Raw genomic sequence first — 19,717 nt, 5'->3', positions numbered from 1 at the left:
ATCAGCACGATGTCCTTAAGCTTCCTCCATGTTGTAGCATGTGTCAGAATTACTTTCATTTTTAAAGCTGCATAATATCCATTATATAGGGTGCATTTTGTTACCCAAGGATCAGCTGATGGACTTGGGTTGTTTCTACCTCTTGGCTCCAAGTCTTGTTTTTGATTCTTTGTGTGAATTTTGATGAGATATTCAGGACATACTGAAATTTTTATTTTTTTAATTTTGATCACATGTTTTCAATCTTGCTGTACCAAGCATGAGTAAAGTCAGATCAGTTTATTCAGAAAACAGTCCAGGGAGTCCTCATGTTACAACACAGTTCTGTTTCTACAACAATGACATAACCCAAATGTTGGTGTGAACAGAAACACACCCTAGCCTATGTCACTTAACCTATCCTAACAGAGTTATAAAAACATAATCTAGAACATAAAAACACAACTAAGTCACACACAGAAAGAAAATGACATAAATATATTGTACTGTTGTACACTGTATTGTAGTAACAGAAAAAAATGCCAAAAGTTGAGTGTAAAAAAATTCCTTGCCTTTAATCTTGTGATTGGCTTGCACACAGGAAGGGGCATTGCAAGGTGGCAGAGAGTGACTTATTGGGAGGAGGAAGCTGGAGAGACAGGGAACCTGCAGAAGGTGCTGGAGATACTGGGTCAGGTGAATGAGGATTGCCTAAGGAACATGCAGGACACGCTGGAGATGATTCTGCCTGTAACTCAGGTGTTTCATCTTGAGAGGCAGCTGATGTAGAGGGTACAGGATCTGTTGCAGGCCTCTCTGCCTCTTAAAAAATTGTTCCAGGCTAGTCCGGAAAGTTGATGACATCTTCTCTTCCAAAATCTGCCTATAGCATCGCAAGGCATCCAAACAGCTCTGTAGACCTTTCTGAATCTGTCATCGCTGGGTCCTCAGCCTGAAATTTTGCCAACCCATCCTCCACATAGGAAAACCTTTTGGCAAACCCTTGCTAGTAAATCTCTTGGGTGCTGGGGTTTCTCTCTCTTCATCTTCAATCAGCTGCTCCTCCAGCTGAATGAGGTCCTCAGCAGACAGCTCCTCTCTGTGTGATGCCAGTAGCTCTGCACTGGCACATAGGAGAAGCAGTCCATTAACAACTAAAGTGATGCAACTATGAGTGATGCTTCTCCTCTCTCTCTCTCTCTTCTTGTGTATCTGTCTCTCTCTCAAAAAAAACTTTTATAAAATAATTTACATTTCCACTAGCAATGTGTGAGGGCACTGCTGGTGGGAATGTAAATTAGTGCAGCCCTTATGGGAGAATGTATGGTGGTTCCTCAAAAAATTAAGAATAGAAATACCTTATGACCCAGCAATCCCTCTACTTGGTATGTACCCCCAAAACTCAAAAACATTGGTATGTAAAGACACATGCACCCCCATGTTTATCACAGTATTATTCACAGTGACTAAGACAAGGAAACAGCTAAAGTACCTCTCAGTGGAGGACTGGATAAAGAAGATGTGGTGAGCCCTGGCCGGTTGGCTCAGCGGTAGAGCGTCGGCCTAGCGTGCGGAGGACCCGGGTTCGATTCCTGGCCAGGGCACACAGGAGAAGCGCCCATTTGCTTCTCCACCCCTCCGCAGCGCTTTCCTCTCTGTCTCTCTCTTCCCCTCTGTCTCTCTCTTCCCCTCCCGCAGCCAAGGCTCCATTGGAGCAAAGATGGCCCGGGCGCTGGGGATGGCTCTGTGGCCTCTGCCTCAGGCGCTAGAGTGGCTCTGGTCGCAATATGGCGACGCCCAGGATGGGCAGAGCATCGCCCCCTGGTGGGCAGAGCGTCGCCCCCTGGTGGGCGTGCCGGGTGGATCCCGGTCGGGCGCATGCGGGAGTCTGTCTGACTGTCTCTCCCCGTTTCCAGCTTCAGAAAAATGAAAAAAAAAAAAAAAGAAGAAGAACATGCAGGACACGCTGGAGATGATTCTGCCTGTAACTCAGGTGTTTCACCATATAATGTGGTGTATATGTATAATGGAATACTAGTCAGCCATGAGAAATGACTACATAGGGTCATTTACAACAACATGGATGGACCTTGAGAACATTATACTGAGTGAAATAAATAAATCAGAAAAATCTGAAAACTGTATGATTTCACACATAGGTGGGATAGAAAGCTTAGACTCATGGACATAGACAACAGTGCAGTGGTTACCAGGGGGACGGTGATCTCCGGGGTTGGGCTGGGGGAAGGGTGTAAAATGGTGAAGGAAGGTGATTTGGTTTTCGGTGATGGATACACAACATAATTGACTATTGAAATGATAAAGTGATGTTTGCCTGAAATCTATGTATACTTATTCATCAATGTCTCCCTGTTAAAATTAATTTTATAAATAAAACAATTTTATAAAATAAATCTTTTGTTTTTATGTTAATTATTCCTTGATAAAGCTGAAAATGTTAAGAATGTGTTCACAAGAGATGCAGGGACTCGGTGTCTCCGTTGTTTGCACTCAGGGATTTCCGAGTTGGCTGAGGTCCCGGGACCAGGTGCACCGCCCGGGGTTCCTCCACAGCTTCCAAGGCCAGGCTGTCCTAGGAACCCCTCCAGTGGGAAGGGCGCTGCCACATGATGACAGGTGTCCCACCTTGTTATAAGGTCAACCCTTAGAAAGCTAGTTTGAGTTTGAGGAGACTGATTTACAAATCTTGAAGACAAGTGTCAGTTACACTAATAGAATTGATGCATTAGAGAGAATACAAACAGGGAAAACACAGGAAACTAATGAGACAAGTAAGGGCAGGAAAGGCTTCTTCAAGGTCAATGTCAAAAGGGTGAAAAGTAGGAAGAGAAAGCAGAAGGATTTGAACACACACAAAAATAAATGTGCACATGGCATATAATTAAAGTTAGGAAATTATGTTAGAAAAGTAGAAGGCAAATTGGGGGAAATATTTGCATTTTCTACTCATTAAAAAAGAGAAAGTTTTTTTTATATTCTAAATACCAGAATGAAGCCGCAATAAGTGTGGACATCTGCTGCTTCTGGCCGAGAAATTATCACCGGGTCCAGATTTCCGTCCCAGCTCAAACAAGCTTTCAAAATGTGCGACATTCATGAAAATACAGTTTCTAGCCATTTGGAGAGAGAGTGAGCCCTGAGAGGGTCCAGCTCACTGCCCAGACAGAGTCCCGGCCTCGGAACCGGGAGGAGGCTCTGGGGGAGCTCAGCATGTATCTGAGCTGAAGGGACAGTGTTGGCATTGAGGGCACATGGCAGCTGGCGTTTGAGGGCAGAGAACTAGAGGGGAGTAGGGTGCAGAGGACACCCCAGGATTCCGCTGAGCACCAGTCAGTGCACATGGTGGAGGTGAGAACTGGAGGCCGGGACCCAGGCTGATGGCGCTTTGCTCATCTTCACCGCAAGGCTTCCTTCTATGGTGCTGGGCGCAGCTCCCATCCTTTGCCTGGTGAAAATGGAAAAGATAATCTGGAAATGCAACCTGCAGGTTTCCTGGCTCAGGCCCGAGATGGGGTCACTGTCACTCACATTCCAGCCTTGCATCAGTGAGAATTCAGGCACAGGCCATGCTCAGCAGCAGCAGGAGCTGGAGAAGACCGCTCCTGGGGAAGCAGTCACTTCCAAGAGTAGCTCTGGAGAAGCACAGGTTTTGTGCAGGATGAGTTTAATGCTGAGGGTGGTGCTCAAAGCAGATAATGTCCCTGTCTCTGTCACCAGGGACTTTAGCCCAGGCGCTAGGCACCTAGCTCTGGGCTGTAACTACCTGTTTGTCATGGAGATACAAGAGGTTTTCATTTTCTTTGGGGGAAAGGCAATAATGGCCGCCCAGACCAGCAGGTGAATTTACAGTTTACTATGAAAGAATGTGCAGTGAATGGTGCTGTCCTTTCACAGGAGACGGTTACCGTTTAACGTGGGAGCACGTCTGTAATGATTGCTCCTGCTGAGCTAGATGGAAAGATGAGGTTCCTTTCCATCTTTGCAATTTCCTTAGTGTTTCACCTGCCGTGGCCACACAGTCTGGTTTCATGGTTCTTCAACAACCAACTAAACTGTTCTCTTGATTTCTACATGTGTAGATATAATTTTCGTGTTTGGCAGGAGATTTTATTTTTAACTCCCCTTTCCCCACCCTCTCCCCCAGCTTTTAAGAAACAATTGGCCCCAAATGCGGTTGTATTATTATTTCACCAAGCAGAGTTGTTAATCATTGTCCTTGGGATCCCGTTTTTGAAAAGTGGCCATTTTACCCAATATAAACACAGTCCTCTTGGGATGTGAGATGCCAGATATCAGTTTTCTTTTTTCACTTTGTAGTTTCTAATTTTTTTTAAATAATTTTTATGCATCTGGTGTGTAATCTAGCAAATTTTTATGTGTCTGTGATCTTTTCCTTCCTTGGAGACACCATCTGCACAGTCGGATAGAATTTCATGTCAGCACTGGGCTCTCCTGATTTGTAGTGTTTCAGTGAAGCTTCTCCCAGTATTTCAGTTAAGTGGACATGGTATAACCGTCCTGTCCCATCGCACGGTTGTGGGGGAATCTGGTTTCTAAAAGGAAAGGTCCCAGAGCAAGGAAAAGACCAGGATTACAGGACGCAATCACACAGGAACACCTTTTTTTAAACCCCTTACAGGGGTGAAAACATATGGGAACTGGAGTGTGTGGTGTGGGAGGGGAGTCCTCTCTGCTCAGCTACTCTCAAAGGCTGGATGAGGTGGAGGCTATTCAGATGTCTACTAACCTGGTAAGTGTCCATCTTCTTTCCAGGACCCTGCACGTGGACTTTCTCGTCCTCTTGCGCATGTGCACCACAGGCTGGGTGCGTGTTTGCGCACGCGTGTTTGGTGTGGGTACCTAGTCGCTGCTGTCTGTTATTCCCACATTTGGTTTCTGTTGAGCGAGAAGGTCAGGGTGAGCCGGGCTGGACACTGCTTCGTTGGTTCCCCGCCCAGAGGTTGCAGGGCTGTGCGGACAAGGATGCGCGCGGACCGGCGGAGTTTCCAGCAGCGACTCGCGACTGCGATATCCTGATCTGCGTGCAAGGCCGGTGGGGAGGCGGCGCAGGTGCGGCGTCCTGCCTCGGCCTCCTGCCCGCATCGCGGAGGCCCGCAAGCAAGAGGCGCGCGGCACAGTGAGTCCCGGCGGGGCAGGGTCTCCAGTGCGCAGTGTTGGGAGGCGCGGAGGCGAGAACCCCGGAGCGAAGCGCGGGAGGAGCATCCAAGTCCCTGAGCCTCGGAAGCCGCAGTGCTGATCCGCGAGTTCGAAGGGGTGGGTCTGCGTGTGCGGCGAACGGTAGATTCTGCATCTTCCCGCGGGCGGTGAGCAGGGCCCAGGACTCGCCCCGGGCGGAGGACAGGAGAGTCCGTGAGAGGGAGCTTTTGACCGCTTCCCGGAGATCCCAGCATCTGCCCAGGTCAGGGGCAGGCTGCCCCGGAATGGGCGCTCCCCTGGGACCTTGATTTCTGGGTCTCCTGGCGGGGCTGAAGACGCATGTCCCCTCCTCCCTGCGCACCCCAGCACCTCTTTCGCCCTCGCCAGATCCAAACGAGACTGTAAGCCGGAAGGACCTTTGTTTTCTGATCCGAGTGTATGTATTTGGATTCCCGTTGGTTCTGCCGTGTTGATGATCCCGTGCTCACGCTTAGGACCTCGGAGGTTCCAACCAGGAGCTTCAAGTGGACACTCCGTTTACTGCACCACCACCAGTCAGGTTGTATTACCTTTTTCTTCATAAAGTTTAAGCAGTGCTAAGCAACTTTAGTCAGATAAACAAAACCATGTCTTGATGCATATTTATCCCACTTTTGATGCTCATATTCTGCGTTTCTGTGGGCTCTTTGAATTTTAGCGATTGAGAGAAACAGGAAGAACATATGGAGAAACTTTACCTGAGGCATGGGGGGTACGATGTGAGAGATTGGGGGTGTTGTAATGAGCTGGACATTTGAAAGCATGTTAACACAATACATTTTAAAACTTTTTAAAGTAGAAAAGGACAACAATGAAAGAAAATATGTAGACAGATTGACAGGAATTTTTTTCACCTTTTATTTAATGGCAGCCGATTATTTTAAGTGGAGTCAGTGTTCATATTCATCAATGAGAGTCACTGATCTAGTTACCTCTGGTTGTTTAGGAGTTACAGTGGTTCAGGTGTGTGTTTGTCCTCTATCACCCTATCAGCCCCTTCTCAGTCAGTGTTCACAGGGTGTCGTTTTGTTGAGCTTTCTGTGGTGGTTCTTGTGCCGACGGTTTGGGCCTCAACAAGCCAGGTTACTCATGACCTCAGTGACTCGTTTCTTCTCCCCCAGGTCCACTGTGAGCAATCTCTACACTTTTCCAAGAGCAGGGGAAAATGTGGAGTGTCCGGTGAGCTTTCCCACTCCGCTTTGTGATGCCTTTGAGGAGGTTTAGAAACACACATGCTTAAAAATGGGATAGTAGAAATAGATAAAAGACATCATTTAAATGTAGTTATTAGTGTGTCAGATCAGGACCAGGTATCTTTGTCAAATTCACATGTATAGGTAGTATGACACTTTGGGGTTTTTGAAGATGAGCTGCCAATGTGACCAGTGTCCTTGGCAGCCATAGGAAAAGGAAAATACCATCCATTACGTTCTATAGGTTATAAGAAGAGGAACCGTTTTTATTTGTGGGTTGTAATGATTTCCTAGGACTTGGAAATTTTTCTCTGATAAAGTTGATACATATGGCTAGCTTTCGTAATGACAACCAGTGAATGATTGCGATACATGGCTTATACTCACTTTTTTTTAAGTGTAAGAGACAGATGAGGACAGACAGGCAGGAAGGGAGAGAGATAAGAAGAAGCATCAACTCATATTTGTGGCACTTTAGTTGTTCATTGATTGCTTTCTCATTTGTGCTGTTACCAGGGGGCTCCAGCTGAGCCAGTAACCCCTTACTCAAGTCAGCGACCTTGAGCTGAAGACAGAGACCCTGGGGTTCATGCCAGCTTCCTCTGGGCTCAAGCCAGAGACCATGGGGCCATGGCTATGATCCCACACTTAAGCTGGCCACCTAGCAGTTTTGAACCTGGGACCTCAGCATCCCATGCTGACACTCCCATCTACTTGGCCACTAACTGGTCAGGCTGTACTCGCTTTTGTAAGCAGACGTCTTCCTGCTCAAGAAGAACTTGGTGCTTAATATATTTCTAGGCATCAAAATATGTGATCCAAATAGACACGTTTCCATCTTTACTGTTTAATTTAGGGATAAAAGTGAAGTCATTGGGCACTGACCTGCTCATCTCAGATATTTCCGTTAGTCTATTTATTTGGTTTCCCAGAAAACAATATAAAAAAATATTCTCTAGTCAAGATGTCCTCACTTCCCACTTTCTCATTTAATTCTCAGTGTCTTGCCTTTGTCCTCACCGCTTTGCTGCATCTGTTGGTAAAGATTAGTTAGCTGTGGCAAAATTATAGTCAAATCCAGCGAACATTTTCCAGTCCTTTTCCTCCCGTGACCATTCATCTGCCTTTGACATGTTACCTCCAAACTAATATTATTCTCCCTTTACTTAGCTTAAAAATATTACCTGTAGGTATTTCTGTATGTATCTTTGAAAAATAAGGAATATCTCAGAAAGTAAGTGGGGATACCTCACAATACCGTTTTTATATAAATATCTGGTGTTTAAAGTTTCTGAGTTTTACTTCTTTTCTTTTTTCTTCTTTATTTATTCAGTGAGTGAGGAGGGGAGGCAGAGAGACAGTCTCCTGCATGTGCCCCGACCAGGATCCACCTGGCAAGCCCAGTAGGAGGCAATGCTCTGCCCATCTGGGGTGTTCTTCGTTTCTCAGCAACCAGCTCTTCTTAGCGCCTGAGGCGGCCATGGGGCCATCCTCAGCCCCTGGGGCCAATTTGCTCCAATCAAGCTATGGCTGGGGGAGGGGAAGAGAGAGACAGAGAGAGAAGTGAGAGGTGAAGGGGTGGAGAAACAGATGGGCACTTCTCCTGTGTGCCCTGGTCAGGAATCGAACCTGAGACATCCACACACCAAGTCAACGTTCTACCACTAAGCCAACAGGCCAAGGCCTCTCAGTTTTCTTTCCTTCCTCTCTACTTCTCTTTAATCTGTTCCTGTACCTCTTATTAATCTATCTTTTTCTGTTGCTTTATGATTTCTTGACTATAATGTCTAACAAATGTGTTCTGTTGTAGAGTATGGTGTTTGTGAAAACTTGTGAAAGCTGGAGCTCACGGGTGTGTCTTATCAAAACATCTATGCAAACCGTACGTTAATCTGATATTATCCGTCATTACCTTTGTTCCAAGAACAGACACTGTGACCATCAACGATGGATAATAAATTAATTGCAGGTCAGCGTGAGGCATTTCTGTCATGTTCGTATGTGTAGATAGCGTGATGCTATAGAGCTCTTAAAGCCACAGTACAAGTTTCCCTCATGTTCTTGGCATTTGTCACAATATATATATATATATATATATTTATAAAAGAGAAACTATTTGACTTATATTGACCAGCCGAAATACTTATGTTTTATTGTGGGTTGTAAAGGTTTCATTGACTATCTCAATGTAATTGTGACTAGCCTTCCTAATGACAACTTCAAAGCCATTACCACTGGTGTGTTGAGCCTCCTGTAAGCCATGGGTACACTACGAGGGAGCCATCAGTGCGTATAACTTTGCTGTGACTAAAACATTGTTGTCCCATAGATATATTGTTTTCATTGCTTGATCCTGGTATAAAACAAGGACCATCTGGAGAAATGACTCTCTCACTCTTCAAATAAGTCTCCCCAAATATCTCCCGGATCATCTATTGGGGTTGCACAGTAGAGTGTGCGGTGACATCTCTGGCCAAGATTCCTTAGTTCCCTTTCATGTGTTGTCTTGTGCCTTCAGTAGTGTTCCACTGTGTAACCGTGCCACAGCTTTTTATCCACTCATCTACTGATGGCACTGGGGCTGCTTCCACATCTGGGCTACTGTAAATAATGCTGCAATGAAGAGAGGGGTGCATGGAGTCTTTTGAATGAGTGTTTCAGTTTCTTTGGATATATTCCCAGAAGTGGAATTGCTGGGTCACAAGGCATTTCCATTTTTAATGATCTGAGGTAACTCCATACTGCTTTCCACAGTGGCTGTCGCAGTCTGCGTTCTCATTGACAGTGCATAAGTGTTCCCTTTTCTCCCCACCCTCGCCAGCACTTGTGCTCTGTTGATTTCTTGATGATAGGCATTCTGAGAGGTGTGAGGTGATATGTCATCGTGGTTTTAATTTGAATTTCTCAGATGATTAAGTACACAGAGCATCTTTCTTTTTCCTTTTTTTTTTTTTTTTTTTTTTTTTTTTTTTGGTGGACTGGATATACTCTATCATGCATCTGCATATCATGACAGTGTTACCTCTTCTTTTCCAATTTGGATGTCTTTTATTTCTTCTCCTTGTCTGATTGCTGTGGGTCTTCCACTCTATATTGAATAAAGATGGTGATAGCAGACATCCAAGTCATTGATATGATGTTGGCTGTGGGTTTCTCATAAATGCTCGTTATTATGTTGTGTTATGATCTGTCAATTCCTACTTTGCTGTAAGTTTTTAATATAAATGGGCACTAGATTTTATTACTTTTTTGGTATCTTTTCATGTGATCATGAGATTTTATTCTTCATTTTGTTTATGCTGTATATCACATTTATTGATTTATTGATTTACAATGTACCAACCTTGCAACCCTGGAATAAATCCCACCTAATCATGGTATATGACCTTAATGTGTTTGCTAATATTTTGTTGAGGATATTATCATCCATGTTCATCAGGGATATTGCCCAATAATTTATTTTTTTTATTTGTAGTGTATTTACCTTGTTTTAGAACTTGAATAATGCTGGTCTCATAAAATGAGGCCGTGAGTCTTCCTTGCTTGATTCGTACTTGGAATAGTTTGAGAAGGGTAGGTGTTAATTCTTCTTTGACTGTTTGGTACAATTCAGTGTGGATTTTCATTTATTGGGACAGTTTTGATTTTTGCATCAATTTCACTGCTGTAATCTGTCTATTCAGATTCTCTGGTTCAAAAAAAAAAAAAAAGTCTGACCCAGCAGTGGTGCAGTGCATATAGCATCAGACTGGGACACACAGGACCCTGGTTTGAAACCCCAGGTTACCAGCTTGAGCGTGGGCTCATCCAGCTTGAGTGCAGATTCGCCAGCTTGAATGCGGGGTCACTGGCTTGAGCCTGGGATAATAGACATGACCCTGTGGTCACTGCCTTGAGCTCAAGGCCGCTGGCTTGAAGCCTAAGGCCTCCAGTTTGAAGCCCAGGGTCTCTGGCTCGAGCTCTATATCCTGTGTCAGCACTGGTCAGGCAACACAGGAGTCCTTAATGGCTGTGGCCCCTCTGTCTCTCTCCTGAATTGCAAACCCCAGTTTCTCCTTATGTGACTCTAGTCCACTGAGCCCTCTCTGTTCCGGAACCCAGGGTAACTAGTTTTGAAAGAGATTTTGTGCATTGGCCCTTTAAAGAGTCCCCAATCTCTGCAGACGACCTTTTTTTTCTGGCAGATAGAAACCTTGCTCCTTTTCACAGCTGAATGGTATGTAGGTACCATTTCCCGGCTCTGGTGCTCTGGCTGGGAGCTGGCTCACACCTCTCAGGGGGACCCTTATACCCACCATCCCCACCACAGCTGAAAGGTTCTATTTGGAAGCTCAGCTGCTGCCCGTGGAGAGGGGACAGCCTTTTTGTGTCTCCACCCTTCCTACCAGGTTTGATGTGGCTTCTCCTGTGAATGCTTGGTTATAAAACTCTTCTTCATTTAGATTGAGCTGATTATTCAGTATGATTGTTCCTAAAGTTATTTGTCACTCCAGTTTGGCCCTGGGAGGAGCTGAGTATACCATCCACCTACTCTGTCACCATCTTGAATCTCCTTCCTTTTCTCCATTTTGATCAAAACCTTTTGCATAAAATATCACTGATCAACCGTGTCATTTGGGCATTGTTTACCACATTTCTCTTATCCTCTTCTAAGTCAATCACATTGTTTGATGGGATGAGGCCCCTCAAGACTGAGAAGGACTATTCACAAGTACCTTGTCCCACAGAGGAGGAACATGACAGGTGGGTTTTATTGGCTTTATTTGAACAATAAAAGGAATGGGAAATGAAGAATCTGTTATACTGCTTTAGGGTGTTCCTCAGTTTCCACCATTCATTACATTTTAACATAAGCATTAAAACCTTATTCTTCTCCATATAGAGCACACGATCTTCCCTGTTATGCAGTAGAAAGGTGTAGGGCCCTGGGGTATAAAGAACTACTTCTGCCAGGCTGTCTACTTAGCTTTATTGAATTATAAAAGTTTTTTCTGTGTGTGTGTGAGAGAGAGAGACAGAGACAGAGAGACAGAAGGAAAGATAGGGACAGTCAGGAAGGGAGAGAGATGAGAAGCATCAATTCTTTTTGCGGCTCCTTAGACTCTTTAGTTGTTCATTGATTGCTTTCTCATATGTACCTTGACCGGTACAGCAGAGCAAGAGACTCCTTGCTCAAGCCAGCGACCGTGGGTTCAAGCCAGCAACCTTAGGCTTCAAGCTAGTGACCATGGCCGCTAGCCAGTGACCATGGGGTCATGTCTGTGATCCCACACTCAAGGCAGCGACCCCATGCTCAAGCTAGTGAGTCCCACTTGAGTTGGATGAGCCTGAGCTCAAGCCAGCGACCTCCCAGTTTTGATCCTGGGTCCTTCATGTCCCACTCCTATGCTCTATTCACTGCACCACTGCCTGCTCAGGTGAATTACAAAAGTTTGTACACTCATTAAACGTGTTAGGCATGAATATGAGAGATTGTAAATGCTGCTATAATTTTAAGTACTCCAAAATGAAGATGGAAAGAAGAACTTCACACTAAAGCACGCCCAAGCCATTTTCTGTCTACTGTGGGGCAGTTGTGGGCATCCTTCAAAAATTAGACTTGCCAGTATCAATGTGCACTTTTCAGCCGGTAGGGTAAAGTTTCCGGATTTGGTATATAGGCAGTAGAAGGACGAGTTTCCTGATTTGGGCACCAGGGTTGAGGGCAGCAATTCTCCAGTGTCCCTTTCAGTTGAGGGGAGTATGGAGTGTATGTTTCCTCCACAAGAAAAAAGCATAAAAGGCTCTCGTGGTGCAAGAATTAGGAAAAGGATGGTGAGAGAGAGAAGGAGGAATGAGAAGACACATTCTTTATCCAGCGTGTTGGGAGGAAGCAGTCTACCTCGATGTTGGCTTCTTCTCTCCCTAGTCAGCTTGAGTTTGAGGTTTCCGCTTGTGCACAGGACTGGAAATCAAGGGGAGCCTTTTCAACTGTGAAAGGTAGACCCAAGTTATGACAGCGTTTCTGGGCAGCACTGTCAGTGTTCAGGAGTACTCGGGAGGGTCTTCTGCATGAGCCCCACTCATGGAAAAGCATTAGAGGTCAACAGACTGTCTGGTTGTTGTTTTTTTTGGGGGGGGGTTGTTTGTTTGTTTGTTTTTGTATTTTTCTGAAGCTGGAAACGGGGAGAGACAGTCAGACAGACTCCCACATGCACCCGACCGGGATCCACCCGGCACACCCACCAGGGGGCGATGCTCTGCCCCTCTGGGGCCTCGCTCTGTCGCGACCAGAGCCACTCTAGCACCTGGGGCAGAGGCCAAGGAGCCATTCCCAGCACCCGGGCCATCTTTGCTCTAATGGAGCCTCGGCTGCGGGAGGGGAAGAGAGAGACAGAGAGGAAGGAGAGGGGGAGGGGTGGAGAAGCAGATGGGCGCTTCTCCTGTGTGCCCTGGCCGGGAATCGAACCCGGGACTTCTGCACACCAGGCCGACGCTCTACCACTGAGCCAACCGGCCAGGGCCAGACTGTCTGGTTTTTGTTTGTGGTGGCAGCTCTTAGGGTGTGCTCTCTGAGCAACTTTCAAATATACAATGCAGTATTGTTGCCCATAGTCACCATGGTATGCACCCCCAGGACTTACTACGTATCTAATGACCGGGATGTTTTCCTTTTGGGCCAAGTTTACCTATTGATCCCCACTTCAAGCAGTCACCACTGTGTTCTCTGTATCTCTGAGGACATTCAAAGATTCCACATGTAAGTGATATCATATAGTATTTTATCTATTTATTTATTCTTTAGTGAGAGAAAGCAGAGAGACAAACTCACACAAACTCCCTCATGCGCCCTGACCGGGATCCTCCTGGCAAGCCAACTACGGGGCGATTCTCTGCCCATCTGAGGCCATTGCTCTGTTGCAATCAGAGCCATTTCTTAGCCCTTGAGGCAGAGGCCATGGAGCCATCCTCAGTGCCCAAATCCACCTCACTCGAGCCATTTGAGCCATGGCTGTGGGAAGGGAAGACAGAGAGAGAGAAGGGGGAGTGCGAGCAGTGGAGAAGCAGATGGTCACTTCCCCTGTGTGCCCTGACCAGGAATCGAATCCGGGACATCCACATGCCAGACTGAAATGAAGCTCTTCTACTGAGCCAATAGGCCAGGGCCCATACAGTATTTATGATTTGAGTTTTTTGTCCACAGAGTTCATTCATGTTGTCTCAAAAGGCAGGATTTCCTCCTATTCATGGTTGAGTCATACTCCACTGTAGATATGTACTTTATTCATTCATTGATGGACACAGGTTATTTCCATGTCTTGGGTGCTGGACTAATGATGCTGTGAACATGGGGTGCAGATACATTTTTGAGATAGTTTTTATTTCCTTTGGATGTTTATCCAGAAGTGGAGGTGCTAGATCATAAGTTAGTTTTATTTATACTTCTTTGAAAAATTAAGCCCTGGCCGGTTGGCTCAGTGGTAGAGCGTCGGCCTGGCGTGCAGGAGTCCCGGGTTCGATTCCCAGCCAGGGCACACAGAAGAAGCACCCATCTGCTTCTCCACCCCTCCCCCTCTCCTTCCCCTCTGTCTCTCTCTTCCCCTCCCGCAGCCGAGGCTCCATTGGAGCAAAGATGGCCCGGGTGCTGGGGATGGCTCCTTGGCCTCTGCCCCAGGTGCTAGAGTGGCTCTGGTCGCGACAGAGCGATGCCCCAGAGGGGCAGAGCATCGCCCCCTGGTGGGCATGCCGGGTGGATCCCAGTCGGGCACATGCGGGAGTCTGTCTGACTGCCTCCCTGTTTCCAACTTCAGAAAAATACAAAAAAAAAAAAGAAAAATTATATACGGTTTTCCATAGTGGCTGCAACAATTCAAATTCCCACCACCAGTACACAAGGGTTATTTTCTCCACATCCTCCTCAGCACTAATCTCCCAGCCTTGGCTTGTGCTGCTTTGGGGGTGAGTGGGGAGGGGTGTCCCTGCCCTGGCTGTTCCTTCTCTGCACACTGTAACACGAAAGGCCGGTGACCTCCCTCCTCACACAGCAGAACTTGCTGGTTTCTAACACACCCAGAATCAAGTTTGTTGGGTTTGCATAAGGCTGGAGACTGTCTCCCTCTCTCACCAGAAGCAGTGAAAGAGGTCATGTGAATTGTGCGTGGGTCCCCAGCCACACTCTCTACCTCGGGTTTGTGGGATTGCTCCAGGACCTCAAGGAAGTAAGTAGGTCTAGGGCCAAAGGTAAGGTGACCAAAAGTTGCTGACAGCTGAATCTCCTCAGAAAGCCCAACCCTGAGCCATTGGTGCCAGGGAAGGAGGACATGGGCCAGAGTCGTGGGCAAACACAGCCTTGGCCAGTCTCGGGGGTGAGCCTGATAGCCAGGCTTCTCGGCCCTGGTCCCCAGACCCCTCACAATGATCTCAGGGGCCCGAGATCATGTCCTGGGAAAGAAGCAGTGGTTTCTCAGGAGACCCCAGTTTTGTATTTGGGTTGGGTTTTGTTGACATATGCCATCAGTGCCCAGGCCGTGGGGATTTTTGGGACCCTGGACTTTTGCTGTTAAATCCAGCACAGTCCCTGGACAAAAGTACATGAACGGCCACTTCAGATCAGTTAGGGCGCTCTGGGGACTGGCCTGTTTCATCCGTGTGAGGATTCTCTCCCAGACTCCACACTCTGGGGAAGAATGCTGTCCTGTTGGGTTTCTGGCCCAGGGCCCTGCTTCCAGCTGACTGTGCCCAGGATGCACAGCTGCTCTCTGCCTCCCAGGAAGCACTCAGCAACCCCTTTCTTCCTGCTGGAGAAAGGGACCCACAGGCCCCTTTGTTACAGGGTAACCGAGCCTCAGAGCAAACACCTGGGGGCGGGTTCTGTACTATCCTCTCTCCCTCAGAGAGGGCTGCCAGGCATTGCAAGTTCATCACCATACTGAACACGTGTTCAAGGAAAGGTTATCAGGCCACAGTCAGACACGGGCTGTGCGTTACCTCGGGCCGCTCTTGGTTGCCCGCATGTGGGAATGTCTGGAACACGTTGCACATGACTTGTCTCAAGAAACTAGAGTGTGTGGTCCCGGGCTCAGGCCACCCCAGCTCTAGCTCAGACACTGTTCAGGTGAGGGCCCCAGGCAGCAAAAGATGATGAGACTCACCTGTCTGCTCATTACTTTCTCTACCAGGAAGCTGCTCCTTCTTATCTGGCTTCTGTCGACCTCCAGTGGGTAATAGACCATCTTGCCATAAAGGGGCTTGGCCCGATCAGTTTAGTTCCTTAGTCCGGAATAATTATGCTGTGTGTTGTGGTCTCTCCTCAGACCTTCATGGGCTCACAGCCGGAATAGTGCACAATCACCCAAGATGAATAGACACACAGACACACTCACCCCACCAAGGACACCCCTACATGATTATGGTGCCACAGACACACTCATGGAAACACACTGATACCCCAGAACACAGGTCTTTGCAGACAAATAAAACCCAAGGTGTAAGAGAGCTGAAGTCAGAAACGTCTACAAACCCAAACACACAGCTAAACACTGACAGGCACAGCCCTGAACCTCCCACTGACCCTGTGCACCTCCATGACCTCGTATCTCGTACATGACCCCCTGTCCCTCCCGTGACCCCATCCTGGCCTCCAGGCCCTCCAGGAGCCCTTAGCAGAAAAGGTGGTGGTAGGCTGTTCAAGACAGACACTCAGAGGGGATGGAGCTGGGTGGCGCGGTGCTCAGGCTCATCGCAACCCATGAGGCCAGAGTGAAGACCCCTGGGCTCCCACCAAAGTGGGTGCAATTGAAGAATTTAAATATATACCCATAGCCTCTACTTAGAACGTTGTTAACCAAAATGTTTTTTTAAAAAACTCCCAACCTATTAAAAACAACTAAGGAAGAAATCCTATAGATTACGATAAATGAGGAATGGAACACTTAGTGCCTATAAAAATGAAACGTGGTTAATAACAGTGTATCTGGCATGAAAGCATTGTATTAGTTTAGCTATGTGGAATAATACATAAGATAAAACTTTAAGAAAATAAATTTGAGAAAAAAGAAATATTTGCATGGAATTTTTACTAAAACAAGCTTTGGACACATAAATGGGAAATATGCAGGAAAGCAAATACTAGAGGTGAGGGGGAAATGACATTGTGAATAATTCTCTTTTTAATATTTTTGTATATAGGAAAATAAAATTTAAATTATAAACACTTAGGTGTACTGTAATCAAAAATCTACCTAGTCACAGAGAATAAATTACTTCATCAAGCTTTTAAGAGCTTGTTTGTAAAAGCAGAACTAGTCAGGTTTTCTGAATAAGGCTTTAAGGACACACTCACTAATGTATCCCGTCCACAAAGTCCAACTTTAAAATTCTGTTTCAGTTCACTAATAAGGAAACAGTGCTGAGGAGCTGTGTGTGCAGAGCAGAGGAAGCTCGGGGTTCTGCAGGACCTGATGTGCAGTGTGAGAAAATAACGGAGAGGTGAACTCTGGGAAAGAGCTCAGTGAAACCAGGTGGCAGAAAGAGTGGAACCCTTGGAGACGGAGCGGAGCTGGTCAGAGGCAGGAGGAGGGCAAGTCACAAAAGCCAAAAGAAGGTCCAGGCAGTGTGTGAAGGAGCCTCGAAGGTGAGCCAGCGTCCAGGACTGAGTCTTGGAAAGAGACACCGAGGACATCCTGTGGGCAGCAGCGATTCCCGAAATATTCTACCTGCAGGAGTGGTTCAGAGGACCGGGAGAGCATCGGAGGGTGGATCTCAGCTCCCCAAAAACAAGCGTCTATAAAAAGGTTTGAGTCAGAGGGGTCCCTCGTGATGAATTTCTCATTATACCAAAATAAATTATTAGAATCTTATTGAGTTATCACTCAATGTATCATAGGCGTATTAAGTTGTTTTGCTGGAGGCTAAATGGCAAGTAATCAATATTTATGATTCGTTTTATGCCTCTATGTAAAGGATTAGAAGTGGTGACTCTTTTGGTCTAAACAGAGCTAAAACTGTTTTACTAGTCTTCCTTTGGTCTCCCTACTCTTGTAAATTTATTAATCAATTTTAAAGTATGTGTTAACAAATTTAACACTTTTATATTGGTTTCTTTAAAGACGACAACCCCGATTTTAGTTTGGACCTTATGAATTAACATCAAGGAAAATGAAATGAGTAACTGCCTGCTTTGTGAATTCTGGGGAAAAATGTAAGCCAGTCAAAAATGTCTTGCCAGGCCCTGGCCACATGGCTCAGCAGACAGAGCGTCATCCCAGCTTGCCTAGGTCACGGGTTCTAACCTAGTCAGGGCACACGTGAGAACCAGCCAATGACTGCACAACTAAATGAAACAACGAAGTGAAGCAGTGAGTTGATGCTTCTCTCTCTCTCTCTCTCTCTCTCTCTCTCTCTCTCTCTGTCTAACCCCTTTCCCTTACTCTTCCCCCACTCTCAAATCAAGGGAACACTTTTTAAAAATAAAAATAAAGTCTTGCCATGGCTCATTCAGAAGTAATCAGGTATTGAAAGCCTCATCTAGGAGACGGTTAATGGCTAGTTTCTCAAAATCTGTAAACTATGCAGCACAGATGCTGTGGAACCACCAAATAGAAGAGAGAAAATGCACCATGGGGGACAAGGTGTTTGAATCTTTTACTGTTGGGTTAGTGGTTCTCATACTGATGATGAGGTGGGTTGTGGAAACCTCAGGCATGGGCCATCTGAACGGCCACATGAGAGACTGACCTGTCAGGACGTGCTTCGTAAGGAATCCATTTTCTTTACAAAATATCATTATTCATTATAAAATATATAAAAAGGACAATCAATGTTATCTTTTCTGTAGCCAGATGGTGCCAAAATAGTTGAGCCAGCCCTGCCCATCCTGTTCTTTTGCCCCATGTTTCTGTAAAACAGTTCTAAGAAATTTTATTTTATTTATTTTTTAAGTGAGAGAAGGGAGTGAGAAACAGACTCCTGCATGCGCCCCAACTGGGATCCACCCAGCAACCCTGTCTGGGACCAGTGATTGCATTAGCCGATCCATCCTCAGCGCCTGAGGCCATGGCTCGGTCAACTGAGACACGGGCTGTGAGAGGGGAAGAGAGAGAGAAGGGGGAGGCAGAGGGGGGAGAAGCAGATGGCCGCTTCTCTTGCGTGCCATGACCAGACATGGAACCTGTGATTTCTGCATGGTGGGCCAACACTCTATCCACTGAGTCAAGTGGCCAGGGCCAAATATTTTCTATCATTGTAGAAATATTTACTATTTCCTGCAGGTGTCTCACGTGAAGGGAAGACGAGGGAGGCTGACTTGTGCGGGGACACTGGAACGAGGAGGAGAGTCAGTGCAGATTCCTGGCACTCCTCTGGCTTATTGCCACCAGCTCTGCTGAATACAGGCTCTCCAGGACCCCAAGCAGTAGGTCAAGGGCAGGGCGCGGAGGGGTCTCTGGGCCCTCGCACCACCCACTCTCCCTCCGTCACCTTGGGGCATCGGGAGGTCTCCATGATGCCTCATGACTTACCTCTTTTCATTCCCCTCAGGACATTGAAGGACATCATTCTGGGTGGGAAGAAATTAAGCCTCCCAGTCTGATCGTGGACTTGGACTACAGCTGCATCTCTTCCGGGTTTCGAGGAACAACGTCCAGTGTCGGTAGATCTGCCCTTAATGCAGAGCCACCACGTGGCACATGGAAAAGAAAACTGGCTCTGACTTGGCTCCCACCTCCCCACCTGAGGGACTCATGCAAAATTTAAGAGGAACAGATGGAGGGAGATGGGTGTGGCCAAACATGACCCTTCCCCACAAGCTTCTTCCCCAGTCTCTCCCTTGCCCTGGAGCCCTGGGGCCTGGGCTGAGCCTCTGAGAACCCAGTGCTACCAGTGCCCCGTATGGGTACCGGGGAGCTCAAGTGAAGAGGACTGCTGTCCCCTGGCCCCAAGGAATTGGGTCATTCATTTTCTTCCTTGGGTGGACCTTGCACAGCTCTGCCATTGGTCCCTTGAGTCTGAGATGCCAGTGCCTGGAGCACGACAGGTCATGAAGAGAAGGGGGTTATTTGGGTGTAGGACCCATACCCTGGAGCAGATGGAGAGGAAGGAGGACTGGGGGGGAAGGAATTCATGGGCAGCCTAGTGGTTTTGTGGAGGCTGCAGGGCTTGAAGTGTTTCATTAGAGAAGGGGGCCTGCTGGGGAGAAGTGGGAACCTGGTTTGGCGAGATGGGGGAGTATGCGGAGGGCTAGCCATTGGCCCACTCTGGGGACCTGCCAAGAGATGTGGGGGACACCTGCTAAGGAGGACTGGGCAGAGGATGTGGAAGGGGGCAGGGGCTCCCGGGGGCAGTAGGAAAAC

The 19,717-nt window shown here is 46.9% G+C and overlaps 1 long non-coding RNA gene across 1 annotated transcript; it reads left to right on the top strand.

The window, feature by feature from the left end:
* The first annotated feature begins 5,215 nt into the window (after positions 1–5,215).
* LOC136380872 (uncharacterized) lies at positions 5,216–19,514 on the top strand. The gene is made up of 3 exons (XR_010746998.1): positions 5,216–5,716; positions 18,638–18,780; positions 18,906–19,514. It is a non-coding gene; the product is annotated as an uncharacterized lncRNA (long non-coding RNA).
* The last annotated feature ends 203 nt before the right edge of the window (positions 19,515–19,717 follow it).

This window comes from Saccopteryx leptura, chromosome 9, assembly GCF_036850995.1.
Source record: "Saccopteryx leptura isolate mSacLep1 chromosome 9, mSacLep1_pri_phased_curated, whole genome shotgun sequence".
Lineage (NCBI taxonomy): Eukaryota > Metazoa > Chordata > Mammalia > Chiroptera > Emballonuridae > Saccopteryx > Saccopteryx leptura.
The sequence above is the reverse complement of the archived record's forward strand: the minus strand, read 5'-3'. Positions and strand labels throughout refer to the sequence as shown.